This window comes from Apium graveolens, chromosome 8 (assembly GCF_009905375.1).
Source record: "Apium graveolens cultivar Ventura chromosome 8, ASM990537v1, whole genome shotgun sequence".
Taxonomy (NCBI): Eukaryota; Viridiplantae; Streptophyta; class Magnoliopsida; order Apiales; family Apiaceae; genus Apium; species Apium graveolens.
In genome coordinates, this window is record NC_133654.1 from 49,053,335 (window position 1) to 49,068,932 (window position 15,598).

A 15,598-nucleotide genomic window follows, 5' to 3' on the forward strand; every position below is an offset into this window, starting at 1 on the left:
ATAAATCGAGATATACCTTTAGGAATGACAATGGAAAGACATAATCAATAATAACAAGAGATAAAACTTATGTGAGTTGGCATCATTTTGCTTGCATCAAAACAATTTTAAAATCATTCTTAATCAAAATCATTTTATGACGCTACGGATTACAGCCGGTGATCAGCCGCGAAGTAATCCCGAACCTCGCTGGGTTCTAAAACATTATTGGGAATCCCTAGGCAACTTTTAAGCCTAATATAAGTGTGGAAAGGACTCGCGTCTCAGCCCAGATCCACCATTCAAAGAAAACATTTATCCCCCTTTGGGACTGAAAAATCCACATTTTAATCATTTTAAAAACTGATGCCGATTTATGACAAAATCTCTTTCGACTGTAATCATTTTTATCAAGGGATTATAGATCAACTTGAAACACTGGAAATATGACACTAAATCTTAGGGCCATGATCCAATAGACTTTACTATATTAGGGTAATTGAGAGGTTTCCATAAACAAGAACTTTGACAAGGAAATTGAGCAAGGCTATTGGATAATATGAAAGAGTAATGCCAAACTAGGCTTAAAGCAATGGTTGTAGACAAGGTATAGGTATTAGAACATCAAGAAGATAAGCATCACTGGTTCCAATAGGATAGAGGTGTTAAAATATAAAGAAAGTGATCATCAGCTCAAGATATAACAGGGTATCAAGCTTTAGGGTAAGGATAGGGTTATCAAACAATCATGAATGAATTTAAGAAATGATTGGCTTTTAGGTATCAAGATAAAGTTTCTATCGAGGTTATTTCAAGAGTTGAATCAAAGCATCAGGGTGCAATATCAAGATTTCTCAGGGATCAATAGCATGATAATCAAAAGGATCAATAAAGTATTATAACAAATCTCTATTTTATCATGGCATTAAACTATCATGAAAGACTTTTGAACTACTTGCAATACGTACTCGAGGGTTCATGGCATCTCTATGTAACTCAAAGATAAACAAAAGATACGCTTGATTTAAATATATCAAAATGACTCAGGATAATTGCATCGATATATATATGAACTGTTTACAGTAAATACGAAGGTCAAGTTGAATCACTTGCCTTGAGATAGACTGGTCTGGTCTGACTGGTAGGAGCAACAACTGGAGCTTCACTCGACTTTTATGGCAAGTTTTCCCTCGTCTCGAGATCCTACATAAATAATAATAATCCTCATTATAATATATTCTTACCATCTTAACCTATTTACAACCCGAAATTAAACATGGATGGCACTTAGGCCTATACGCACTTAATTCATATCCACCATTATATTTTCAAATGTACACACGTAGCCACATAATCACATATCGTATATTAATACCAAATAACATCATATACACCATAATGCCACACTAGGCTTGGATGATCTCGACTCACCACTTAAGTCACTTGGTCGCTAACTAAACAAAGTCTTCAAATTTGGGCTTCCTAACTCAATGTGCCTTTCCTAAATTATCCAAAACCTATTGACCCTCACTTGTGCCTTTTGCTCTACTGACCTTATACTATCTTACAACTATGGTGGTCGACCTAATACTCACTTCTAAGTGTTCTAAAGCTATGTGATAAGTGAAAGTGCTCACTGGTGCAAATTTCAGAATGGTAACTAAGGTTTCTTGAGTGCATTAGACACTCTTAAACTACAAGTTTTTCTTCAAAATTTTTACACAAGACTCTCCTGACCTAAGGGCATCTCACAAGCTTGATGTGGCTCAAAGGCCTGGCTTGGGCCTTCTTGGGCCTAAGCTAAAAGTCCAAGGTTCCCCTGTTTTTCTGGGCAGAAAATGCCCTGACTTGAATTAACTTGTGACACATGGTTCTAGCTCATATCCTATGAACTATGGTTGGCAAAACTTCTCTGACATACCCTCTAACTAAGGCCCAATTGGGCCTAATGAGGGCCTACCCATGACATGGCCAAATCTCCCTATTTCTAAGTTGCAACAAAACTGTCCCCTGCTGGACAGATTTTGTTATTCTACTTGTGCACCTAACCAAATGACATGCAAACCTCCAACCAACTCCTAAAACCTATTATATACTCCCCATACTAACTTCTGGTAGCTTGGGCCTCAAAGTGCACATCAATGACATGGTCAAAACTCACTCTAAACCTCAGGGTACTAAACTGATTTTTCTGCAGAAACTATAACTCTCATTTTTCCAAGGCTTTGACTTGACAAACCTATCTAACAACAACTCAAAACTTAAACAAAGACTTATACATGGTATTCTACTGAACTAACTCCCTTTTTCTCAAAATAACCTTGGTGAGATCATCCTTACCTAAGGTGCAACTATGGCAAAACAAAAGAGACTACTCTTTACAAATCACAAACCTTTATGCTCTTGAAGCAACAAGATATATATATATTTTTTTATAATAGATAACCACGAATTATTACCATGCAATAAGAAGTATAAATCAATATTAATACATTATTCCTACTGAAATTAAGGCTCACTAACAACATGAATCTAAATGATCAAAACTTCCAAAAAAAATCAAAAGTGATTTACATGCATGCATGCTTTCGGATCATTCAAGCCAAAGCAACATGATTTCCAAATAAATTTTTATCATAATTCAACATGCAAGCCTAACATGGATTACAACTAAATGATCAACTAGCATGCAAAAGGGTTTTATCAAGCTTTTACTATAAAATTCACGTTGTCATCACAAAATATACAAAAATGTAACAAGGCAACAAAACACCATCCATTCGGCTCCTATCAAGTCATGGCCGAATGGATTAGGGTAAGAACAACATTTCAAAAGTGTAACACTCTTATGTCTAGCCATTCTTGACCCTATGATACTATATCTCATGGTGAAAGCCTTAGATTCACAAGAATCAAGGAGGTTCACTTTGAGTTTAACAAAAACATCACCATGCAAGGTCAAAACATAGGTTTTTCACTCTAAACTTTTGAAATATATATAAGAATAACATATAGGGAGTAAAATTACTTGGATATAAGATGATTGTTTGAGTGAGAGTTGAAGAAAGAAGGGGATGGGGCTCGGTTTTGGTGGTTGCCGAGAGGGGAGGGGAAAAACCGAGAGGTGAGGGAGGAGGGAGGGAGAAGAGAGTGAAGTGGTGGGGTGAAGTGAGGTGATGATCACTTCTTGGACTTGTTTTTATGCATTGATTTGACTATAATGTGAGTGGGTTTGAGATTTTACAAGAGTAACCCTCCAATATAGTTAGGTAGATTTGCATGCAAGGGTAAAGGGGTAAATTGGTTAGCAAAATGTGAGTTAGTAGGGTTGAGAATGTCTTCTTTGCCCTTTGATTAAATAGAAGAGAGTTTGCATGCAAGGTTATTCATGTAATTTGATAAATATGACAACTAAAATTTATAATGATTTATTTTTATAAAATAAAATACAAGTTCAAAAATTATAAAATTTATACCATAAATTAACTTGTATTTTTAGAGACTTTATAAAATCATTTTCAAAATTTGTGAACAAAATGCCTTTTAAAAGAAGATTTTTCCAAAGCTTAGAATATTCCTTATAAATCAAAAATAAAGAAATTAAATAAACTCTTGCTTTGAAAAATCATATATTACCCAAAGCAAATTTATAATGCAGAAATTTTCACTCACACAAACGTACAATCATTGAATATATTTTCATTTGACTTAATATTATACCAAATTCTCAAATAATATTATATAAAATGCCGGTCGTAACAACCAGTGCCAGAGCTAATTCCTGATCCAGTAGAGATGTTTGATCCACCAGAGTTTTTTGAGCTGATGTTTGCACCTCCACTTTCGATAGAGTATTAGTTTATACCAGAGGTTGAGCCAGAGTTTCCACCACCAGCAGTGTTACCCCCTATTCAGGTGCATGCCACGGAGCCAGAGATATATCAGATGGCCCCGGTTGAGGGTATTGGTGAGCATGATGTAGGGTTACAGTTGGGATTACCACAACAGGGTGCTGCAGGGATGCAGAGAGTTTCATCACAGGAGTTAGTAGGACATGTTGCACAGCCATATATGGTACCGTATCATGATTACAGTATTGTGAGAGAGGATGCTGATTATTGGAGATCCTAGTGTAGGGAGATTATGCATTTGTTTGATAGAGAGACCGAGGACCATTAGCCGTACTTCAGCTGGATTATATGATGAGACATAGGCTGCAGTCCACTGTGATGAGTGCTACCTTTGAGTTAGATACTTTGACACATGACGGGCCGCCTTCTTATGTGGAGTTTTATAGGGTACTTCATTTGGCACAGACAGTTTTCCAGATACTCCGGGATGAGCTGAGGCGTATTCCGCCAGGATTTTATGATCTGACGGCAGGAAATCAGATGTGTAGTATATGTGACTGATGTAGATAGATGCAGTCTAGTATAGTATAGTTAGTGATGTATGTGTGTAGTAGTTAGCTTGACTTGTAGTAGCAGCAGCCAGGACAGTTTTAAGCGAGAATTTTTGTACCAAGCATCTACACCAGAGGCTGGTGTTATATATAAAATGAACTTTTTCAAAATTTCTTTTATCTAAATTTTAGTCTTTACAGTTTTACAGCATTTACATTTACTTTATCATTTTACAGTTTTCCATACTTTAGTGTCAAAAAAAAGTGTACCATCATTTTCATTACAAGTTACAAATCATGTCAACTGATTGTCTAAATTTCTTATTTTTATATTAAGCAAATTATTCTTTTTCCTTCATAAATCATTATTTAAATTTTTGTTAATACATGATAAATTGTTTCTTTATTTACTGTCAATTGTTTAACAAAATGTTGAAAAGAAATTATTTGTTTTGTTATCAGAAAATGGCGCCAAAGAGAAAGCGAATTATTGGTGGGAATCTAGGAAAGCGTTAGAAGGTGAAGACATTGTAACCTGGTATAGGTTTAAAGAGCTGGTTTTAGAGAAACATTTTCCTCGCTATGTGAAGAATCAAATGCAGACTAAGTTTTTAGAATTGAAGCAAGGAAGTATGTCCGTGAAAGAATACGAAACCAAGTTTACTGAATTGGCCGTTCCCAAAATGGGTAATAAAATATATTTTCTAAAAATAGATATCGAAGAAAAACGATCCCAAAGATTTCAACAGGGATTATGACCGTAGATTCGTGGCCAAGTGGCACTTTTTGAATTGACAACTTATACCGCCATGGTCCAGAAATCCATGATTATTTAGGGAGAAAGCAAAAGATCCCAAAAGGAAAGAGGACAAGAAAGTTTCCAGAACCATTCCGGAAGGAAGCCGGGATTCCAATCCCGGACAAATATGAATTGCAAATGGATAGGACAAGGCAACACGAAAATAGGTAATCATTTCCAAGCTCCCAACCAGCAGGAAATTGTCAGAGTCCCAGTGTCGTACTACAAAACTTGTGGTCAAAAACATACCGGCGTCTGCATCAAGGAAAATGTGACGTGTTTCAAATGTAAATAGAAGGGGCACTATTCTAATGAATTTCCAGCGCGAAAAACAGAAGTTAATTGTTTCTAGTGTGGAAAGAACGGACATGTCGCTACTATTAGTCACTAAACACGCGCTAAAATTCACGCAAGTATACGCGTTCTCAAGTAGTATAAAATCATTTCTAGTTCATTCCCACAAAGACTGTATTGGTTAACTAATTAATGCACACACTTAAGCAACAATGTATGGTTATTATTCAATGCTAAGACGATAATTAATTGAGGTTGTTTATAACTAAGAATTAAACTAATAATTATAACTACGAGAATAAGATTGATTGAATTAATAAGTATGATAAACATGGGATTCTAACTTCATTAAATACTTCATTCAATAGCCTTATTGATCTTAACCTTAGTATGCAATGGTGATGATACTAATCAGATAACACGAAACTGATAAACGCCAACTTTCGTTGCGCGAATACCATACTACCAGACATCCACAAAAGAGATAGAAGCTGAATAGACACCAATTATATTGAGACCCTATATGTCTATAGAATTTGACAACATAACGGTTTAAGCACAAGTTATCTATATTGATTACATAGGGCAAGTAAGATGGTTAAAATTACCTACGAATCATGCATGACAATACATGAACCTTTGCTAGCATGGCAAGTTCTAAATCCTTAAATTCACTTTCGCTTCATTAAGAATTAACAAACTATCTTGAAAGTTCATGACGCTCATAAGACGAATACGCACAACCAATACTAGGATATCATACAATCACCACATACTAAAGCATCAAACAATTTAACTAAAGAAATCCATAAATAAATCTGCTAGAACCCCACGATAACGACTAGCCCATAATCGGACTCATGATCAACGTGGGTTTCGATGAAAGCATGGTATATAAAACGTAGTCTTTATAACGAATAATTAAAACCAAGTACAAACAAGAGTATAGGTTCAACTAAACAAGAAATGAGCATCCAAGATTACAACTCAAAACAAAGATTCAAAATAATAAACTAGATCGTCTTCGCCTTTATTGAATTGTGTTATAGGTCTCTTGTCGTCTTCTCCTTGTGCTCTGGTAAATCTCCTTATTAAAAAATGATCTTGAGTTATCAATATATAGCAGTCCAATTAGCCCAGGAGTCCAGAAAATAGAATTGTAATAGAATCAATATTTTATTATCCCGACAGGGCGCGACCGCGCGCTTCATCAGCACTGGCGCGCTGGCTTCCTGTACTTCGGCGCCGCCGCGCGGTAGTTCAGCGCGGGCACGCTGGCCTTCTGCCAAAATTGACTTCTTTCATTTTTTCTTGCAGATTCAAGCCGGTCTTCGCGAGCTTTTATTCCATCACCACCTAGACACTATATTAGCACCAAAATAATGCTAATTCACCTGATTACCTAGATAATGCCTGAAATGCAAAAACACTAGAAAACACGTTAAAACACTTCAATTCTTATATCAGAGTTTTTATGGATTCATGCTTTTATTCAGAATAACACAACACAAGTATGCTTATTTGATCGTGCAATGAGTGAGGTCCACAAAAGACTTATACAATTGTATCCATGTAGCGAGCGTTATGTTAGCAAATCCCAGACTATAAAAGCCTTAGGTCACTAGGCACAAAGTCCCCTAAGAACTTAATAACTCGAGTACTAAAGAGCCCACTCGTGATCAGTTATGCATAACACTTATTCTTCTCTCTTGTTTTTACTTTTTTTCTATTTTCATAAATTTCTAAACGAGTGCGTTTCACTCCATCTCGTTCAACCCTAGACTACTCATATAAATATGAGTCGGCTACTAGGCAATTGACACCTAGCCACATACTAGCAATGAAATCCAATTTCTCCAATTTTTTAAATATCCATGTCTTTTATTATTAAGAGAATACCCTAAATTCCAAATATAAACAAGCGATTAAACCTCGACAATCAAACAAATCATGACTATGATCTAGTACTCTAGCAGCCTATAAGACTTAGTAAAATACAAGTGTCTCTAGCATGCAAATTAATCCAAAAAGACTCAATATCACCAAACACGACATCCTACACTAGCATCAATATCACAAGTTAATCGGAAAATTATCTAAGGGATCATGTTATAATACAAATACATGAAACTACATTAACAAATTATTATAAAACTATAAAAAAAACTACATACCAAAATATGCAACTATATGAAATAAAACTATCATGAATATGCAAACTATATGAGACTCACACAAACTATATTCCTTCAACTACTACACCCAAACTTATAATATTCACTGTCCTCAGTGAAGGTAATAGTAAGGAATCAGGCATACCTACTGTGAATCAGAATCATCGCCCTCAACGGGTGGAGTGTCAGGCGTGTCTGGAGGCGGATACACTGAATCCTCACCAAAAAATAGCCACTGGATGTCAACACCGGTGACTCTAAAAGCTTTCCCAAGTGCCTGGGTGAGATCATATACGAACCAACTATGGATGTCGTGCATAACATCCATCCTCCTCGTGAGACGCCTATACTGCGTCGAACTCAAACCAGCTCCCAACTCTGCTCTTGCTGCCTTCTGCTGTTGCTGCGATGAACCAACCTCCTCTACATATTGAGCTCTCCAAGCTGCTCTACGGGCATGCTGAGAATCTCCTGCTGTAGCTGCTTCCATAGGCACACCACCTAGAAAATGATCATATGAATAACCAAGCCCCTTAGGATCGGGCTTCCCTCCATACAACTCTTGCATGCTCTGCAGCGTAGAACTGTCAATATGAGCACTGGGAAGCTGAAGTTGCTCATGTGCTAGCCGATGAACTCCAACCGCCACGCACAACTTCGTCACAACTGACGCGTACAGAATAGCACATGTAGTACCTCCCCTCAAGAATCTCAAAATCCCCTGATATATCACTATCCCCAAATCAATGTAATCACCCTGCAAAATACCCCACAGTAAATGAACACGCTCCATAGTTATCTCATGTACATGCGAAGATGGCATGATGTTAGCACAAATAAACGAGTTCAAAGCCCGTGAAAACCTGTTCATGCACGATGCCGGGAACGTGGAGTAATCAGTAGTGCCCCTCTTGAACTTCCAATGAGTCTTAGGAACACAGAGAGTAGCAACGATGAGATCCAAATCAAAGTCCTCCGGATTCTTATCATTCCAAGTTCCACGTGTCCTGTCCCACCTTCCTTGCGGGCTGCTTAATCACTGCCCTGATAGCATCAGCACTGTACTCTACAGTCCTCCCCCTCACCACTATGAACCCATTCTTCTCCGCCTTGGCGTTTGCATAGAACTCCCCACAACACTCATGGGCACAGCAGCGGGCGCCTCACAAAAAGAAACCCAGCCCATCTCGAGAATCATCTCTAACAACTTACCATCCTTCCCTGGTGGCAGAAAATCGCGCTCCTTAGCAATAGGCTTCGAGATAACCCTCGTGTACTCCTCCTCAGCCTCAGGAGTAGAAAATCTGGGCCTCAGACCACCTACAGATGAAGAATCGGTGGTGCTGCTTCCCACTTGTGTTCTTTTTCTCTTGGGTGCCATCAGGATTAAGAAGAAAGAATAAAAGCTTAAGTGTTTAGAAAGAATTTGTATTTGAGAGTTTGTGATGTGATGGAGAAGTTGTGTGTAAGTGTATGTATTTATAGGTGGAGAGGTGTGAATTCTATAAGGAATAGAAGTGGGAATTGATTATGGAAATCATGGGAATAATAGAATTGATTAGGAGAGGGAATTATGGGATGTGGAAGAGTAAAAATTGGGTTGGAATTGATTTTGGAGTAAAAGTCCCGATTTTAGCTTAATAAACTGCTGAAATAATTTTTTTTTCCGAATAGACCCGGCGTGGCCACGTGCTAGGACAGTGCGGGCACGCTCACTCTCTGGAAAACCGGCGCGGGCACGCGCTAGATTAGCGCGGGCGCGCTTGGTTACTGGAAAAACTGCGCGGCCGCGCGCTTGATCGGCGCGTCCGCGCGCCCAGCTTCTGTAGTTGGCCCTGATTTTTTTTCTTTTTCTCGTTTTTTTGTGTTTTTCTCTTTTCCTCTTGCTTCCTCCACTTACTAATGTACAACATACTTGGGTTGCCTCCAAAGAAGTGCTTCTTTTACGTCGCTAGTTCGATGTAGAATATTGAGATCAAATGGACAATAAAACGGCACTAACTAACTCACGGTTTATCGTGTCACCATAATAATGCTTCAATCTTTGACCATTTACCTTGAACACTTGGACCGGATCATTCTAAAAAATTTCTACCGCTCCATATGGAAACACACTTTTGACAATGAACGGCCCTGACCATCTTGACTTCAACTTTTTAGGAAAAAGACGGAGACGAGAGTTGAACAAAAGAACTTGTTGCCCTGGCACAAATGAATTGAGCACTAGACCCCTATCGTGCCACCTCTTGACTTTCTCCTTATACATTTTGTTGTTCTCATAAGTTTGAAGTCGAAACTCATCAAGTTCATTCAATTGAAGCATCCTTTTCTTTCCAGCTGCATCCAAGTCCAGATTCAACTTCTTCAAAGCCCAATATGCCTTATGCTCGAGCTCTACAGGAAATGACACCCCTTACCATAAACCAAATGAAACGGCGACATTCCCAACAGAGTCTTATATGCTGTTCTATACGCCCAAACAGCTTCATCAAGCTTCAAAGACCAATCCTTCCTTAATGGACACACCACTTTATCCAAAATGCGCTTGATCTCTCTGTTAGATACCTCAGCTTGACCATTCGTCTGAGGATGATAAGCCATAGCAATGCGATGGATCACATTATACCTTTTCATCATAGCAGTGAACTTGCGATTACAAAAATGCGACCCCTCATCACTGATTATGACTCTTGGAGTTCTAAACCTTGTGAATATCTGCTTGTAAAGAAAATTAAGTACCACTTTCGCATCGTTCGTTGGCAATGCCTTGACTTTAACCCATTTCGACACGTAATAAACCGCCAACAGAATATACTGATTGTTACAAGATAAGACTAATGGCCCCATGAAATCAATTCCCCAAACATCGAAGACCTCAACCTCGAGAAGCATATTAAGAGGCATCTCATCCCTTTTAGACATATTACCCACACGTTGACATCGGTCACATTTCAAAACGAACTAATGAGCATCTTTAAACAACGTCGGCCAAAAGAAACCTGCTTGAAGAACACGAACTGCTATATTTTCTCCACCATAATATCCTCCATAAGCTGTTGAGTGGAAATTTCGCAAGACCCCCCCCCCCCCCGTTTCGCTGTAAGGAATACATCTCCTGATGATTTGGTCAGCTCCTGGGTGAAAGAGAAATGGCTCATCCCACATATACCACTTCACCTCATGTAGTAACTTCTTCCTTTGAGAATAAGATAAGTCGGGATGCATGATATTACTCACAAGGTAGTTCACAATGTCGCAAACCACGGTTCTTCTTCTTGCACTCCAAATAGTTGCTCGTCGGGAAAAGACTCATTTATCAATGTCTTATCCAATGAAGTATCATTAAGATTTTCTAAACACGAGCGATGGTTACCGACTTGATTTTCAGTTCTTTTTATGTCCTTGATCTCTAGTTCAAATTTTTGGAGCAAAAGAACCCATCTAATCAATCTAGGCTTCGAGTCCTTTTTTGAGACGAGATATCGAATTGCGGCGTGATCAGTGAAAACTGTCACCTTAGTCCCAAGTAGATAAGATCAAAATTTCTCAAAACCATAGAAAATAGCCAAAAGTTCTTTCTCCGTAGTAGGATAATTCAACTGGGCACCATTTAGGGTCTTACTAGCATAGTAGACCACATGAAATATATTGTTCTTCCTTTATGCAAGAACTGCTCATTCCTATAGTCACTTGCATCGCACATCATCTCAAAAGGCTCATTCCAATCAGGTGCAGTTATGATCGGTGCCGTGATTAAACTCTTCTTCAATGTCTCAAAAGCTGCAAGGCACTCGTCATCAAACTTAAAAGGAACATCTTTCTCTAACAGACTGCACAAAGGCTTTGAAATTTTCGAGAAGTTTTTGATGAAACGCCTGTAGAAACATGTATGACCAAGAAAACTGTGAATTCCCTTAACAGAAATGGGTGGAGGAATATTCCAATGACTCCCACCTTGGCCTGATCCACCTCAAGACCCTTACTAGAAACCTTGTGCCCGAGAATAATGCCCTGACGCACCATAAAGTAACATTTCTCCCAATTGAGAACCAGATTGGTCTCAACACACCTTTTGAGAACATGTCCAAGATTTACAAGCATTCATCAAAAGAATTTCCAAAGACTGAGAAGTCGTCCATGTACACCTCCACATTCTGGCCAATTATGTCAGAAAAGATGACCATCATACATCTCTGAAATTTGGCTGGCACATCACACAGACCAAAAAAAACTCATTTGAAGGCGAAAATACCAAATGGACAAGTGAAGGTAGTTCTCTCCTGATCTTCTGGAGCGATACAAATCTGATTGTAACCCGAATATCCATCTAGAAGACAATAATACTCATGACCGGCCAACCTGTCGAGCATCTGATCAATAAAGGGCAAAGGAAAGCGATCCTTTCGAGTGGCTTTGTTTAGCTTCCTATAGTCCATGCAAACTCTCCACCGCGTGACTGCCCTTGTAGGAATAAGCTCATTCTTCTCATTTGCTATCACAGTAATTCCAACTTTCTTTGGCACACACTGAACTGGGCTTACCCAGGAACTATCAGAAATAGGGTAGATGATCCCTGCATCTAGCCACTTAAGAATTTCTTTCTTCACTACTTCCTTCATGATAGGATTAAGTCTTTTTTGCTGCTCGACCGTAGGTTTGCTACCTTCCTCTAGAAGAATTTTATGCATACAGTCAGAAGGGCTGTTCCCTTGATATCTGCTATAGTCCATCCAATTTCCAACCTAAATTCTCTTAGAATCCTCAAAAGGTTTTCCTCATCACTACCTGAAAGGTCAGATGCAATAACAACAGGCAGAGTAGAAGCATCACCTAAAAATGCATACCTCAAATGTTCAGGTAAAGGCTTAAGCTCAAGAGTGGGAGCTTCCTCAATAGAAGGCTTGAGGCGTTTAGGAGCTTTGTTCAATTCCTCCATTCCAAGAGATCCAAAAGGCATATCAATTTTCCTTTTCCAGGGAGAAGCATTCAAATATTACAATTATTCTTCCCTTTCGTCATCTTCACTATCTGAATTCTTCAATAAGGGTTTTTCTACGACATCAGACCTTAGCAATTGATTAAGTTCTGATGTGACCACCGAGTCAACCAACTCCACTTTTAACCACTCCTCATTATCAGTAGGGAATTTCATAGCATTGAACACATTAAAATTGATATCCTGATCCAGAACTCGCATGGTGAGCTCACCCTTCTACACATCTATCAAGGTTCGACCAGTCGCCAGGAAAGGTCTTCCCAAGATTATGGGAATCTTCTTATCCTCCTCAAAATCAAGAATTACAAAATTAGCAGGAAAGATGAGTTTATCAACCTTGACCAAGACATCCTCCACAATACCTTGCGGATATGTAATAGAATGGTCGGCCAATTGCAAGGTCATATAAGTCGGTTTGGGATCATGTAAATCTAACTGCTTAAAAATTGACAAAGGCATCAGATTGATGCTAGCTCCCAAATCACATAAGCATCTGTCAAAAGATACTTTTCCAAAAGTACATGGAATAGTGAAGCTTCCTGGATCTTTAAGCTTTGGAGGCAACTTCTGTTGCAGCAGAGCATTATATTCCTCCGTGAGAGCGATTGTCTCTAAATCATCTAGCTTCACCTTCCGAGAGAGAATACCTTTCATAAACTTTGTATAACTAGGCATCTGCCCGAGAGACTCGGCAAAAGGTATGTTGATATGAAGTTTCTTGAACACCTCCAGAAACTTCTCAAATTGCTTGTCAAGCTTTTTCTTCTGCAACCGCTTGGGAAAAGGCGGTGGAGGATAGATCTGTTTCTCCCTTGTATTAGCCTCAGGCGGAGTATGCTCAACAGTAGTCTTCCTTGGTTCCACTTCTTTGTCCTGTTGCACTACTTCTTTCTCAGCCCCAACTTCTTCAGTCAACTCTTGAGTTTGTTCGGAATTCGCAACCTTTCCAGAAAGTGATTGCCTTTACCTGCTCCTTAGCTTCCCTCTTTCCTAGCACTTCAGTGTCACTAGGTAATGTACCAGGCTGACGATTTAGCAAGGCATTGGCAATTTGCCCAATTTGATTTTCCAAGGTCTTGACAGAAACAGCTTGACTCTTGCACATAAGCTTCAACTCTTCTAATTCAGATTTTTTATTGGCTTGTTGCAGCTGGAGTTGCTGTCTAGGTGCATATTGTGGTTGCTGAAAACCAGGGGGTTGTACTGTTTAGCTGGGTACTGTTGATAGGGCCGTTGAACCGCAATTTGACCATTGCTCCAACTGAAATTAGGATGATTACGGTTGTTGGGATGATAGGTGGGTGGTACTGGTTGCTGCGATCGCTGGAAGTTGCTCACGAACTGAGCTGATTCACTAGAAATTGTGCACTGATGAGTCTCATGGGCACCAACACAAAGCTCACAGATACTTGCGATTTGATTTAATCCATAATTAGACAAAGTGTCCACCTTCATCGTCAAAGCTTTAAGTTGGGCAGCGATAGCAGTAGCTGCGTCCAACTCCAGAATTCCTGCGACTTTACCTTGAGTCAGTCTCTGGGAAGGATTCTGGTATTCATTAGCATCCATCAGTTTTATAAGTTCATAAACTTCATCATAGCTCTTAGCCCACAAGGCTCTTAGCTCGTAGCTGCATCAAGCATGGGTCTAGAAGTAGCACCCAATCCATTGTAGAAGCAATTAATAATCATCCAATCAGGCATGCCATGGTGTGGGCACTTCCTTAGCATTTCCTTATATCGATCCCAAGCCTCACATAGAGATTCCCCTATTTGCTGAGAAAACTGGGTAAGAGCATTCCTGATTGCAGCAGTCTTCGCCATGGGGAAGAATTTAGTGAGAAACTTTTACGAAAGATCCTCCCAAGTGGTGATAGATCCTGCTGGCAGAGAGTGTAACCATCACTTAGCCTTGTCCCTTATAGAGAATGGGAATAGGCGTAGCTTGATAGCGTCTTCAGTCACATCATTGAATTTGAAAGTGTCGCAGATCTCGATGAAATCCCTGATATGCTTGTTGGGGTCTTCAGTAGGAGAACCCCCAAACTGAACTGAGTTTTGTATCATCTGATTTGTGCTTGACTTGATCTCAAAAGTTTTAGCCCTGATGGCCGGTCTGATGATGCTTGACTGAATGTCATTAATCTTAGGCTGAGAATAATCCATCAAAGCCTTCGGATTTTCTGCTTGATCTCCCATTGCTACTATAACTGGTTCTTCGACTTTCTCTTCTTCTTCTACCTTATTTTCTTCCTCAAAAACTTCCTTCCAAACTACCACAACTTCTTCCTCAGCTTTATCTAGTGTTCTCTTACGAGTACGCGAACGCGTATGCATACACCCTCGCTAGAGTACCTGAAATAAGACAAGAAAATAGATAAGTAACGATGTCCGAGTCAATGAACTTTAACGACCACTGAAGGAAAGCACATAAACTATCAATTAACACTGTAGTCCCCGGTAGCGGCGCCAAAAACTTGTTAGTCGCTAAATACGCGCTAAAATTCATGCAAGTATATGCGTTCGCAAGTAGTATAGAATCTTTTTTAGTTCGTTTCCACAGAGACTGTATTGGTTAACTAATTAATTCACACACTTAAGCAACAATGTAGGGTTATTATTCAATGCTAAGATGATAACTAATTGAGGTTGTTTATAACTAAGAATTAAACTAATAATTATAACTACGAGAATAAGATTGATTGAATTAATAAGTATGACAAACATGGGATTCTAACTTCATTAAATACTTCATTCAATAGCTTCATTGATCTTAACCTTAGCATGCAATGGTGATGATACTAATCAGATAACATTAAACTGATAAACGCCAACTTTCGTTGCGCGAGTACCATACTACCAGACATCCACAAAAGAGGTAGAAGCTGAATAGACACCAATTATATGGAGACCATATATATTTATAGAATTTGACAACATAACGGTTTAAGCATA

At 38.9% G+C, this 15,598-nt stretch overlaps 1 non-coding gene across 1 annotated transcript; it reads left to right on the forward strand.

The window, feature by feature from the left end:
• The first annotated feature begins 14,345 nt into the window (after positions 1-14,345).
• On the forward strand, positions 14,346-14,452 carry LOC141682354 (small nucleolar RNA R71). The gene has a single exon (XR_012559756.1). It is a non-coding gene; the product is annotated as a small nucleolar RNA R71 (small nucleolar RNA).
• Positions 14,453-15,598: the final 1,146 nt, after the last annotated feature.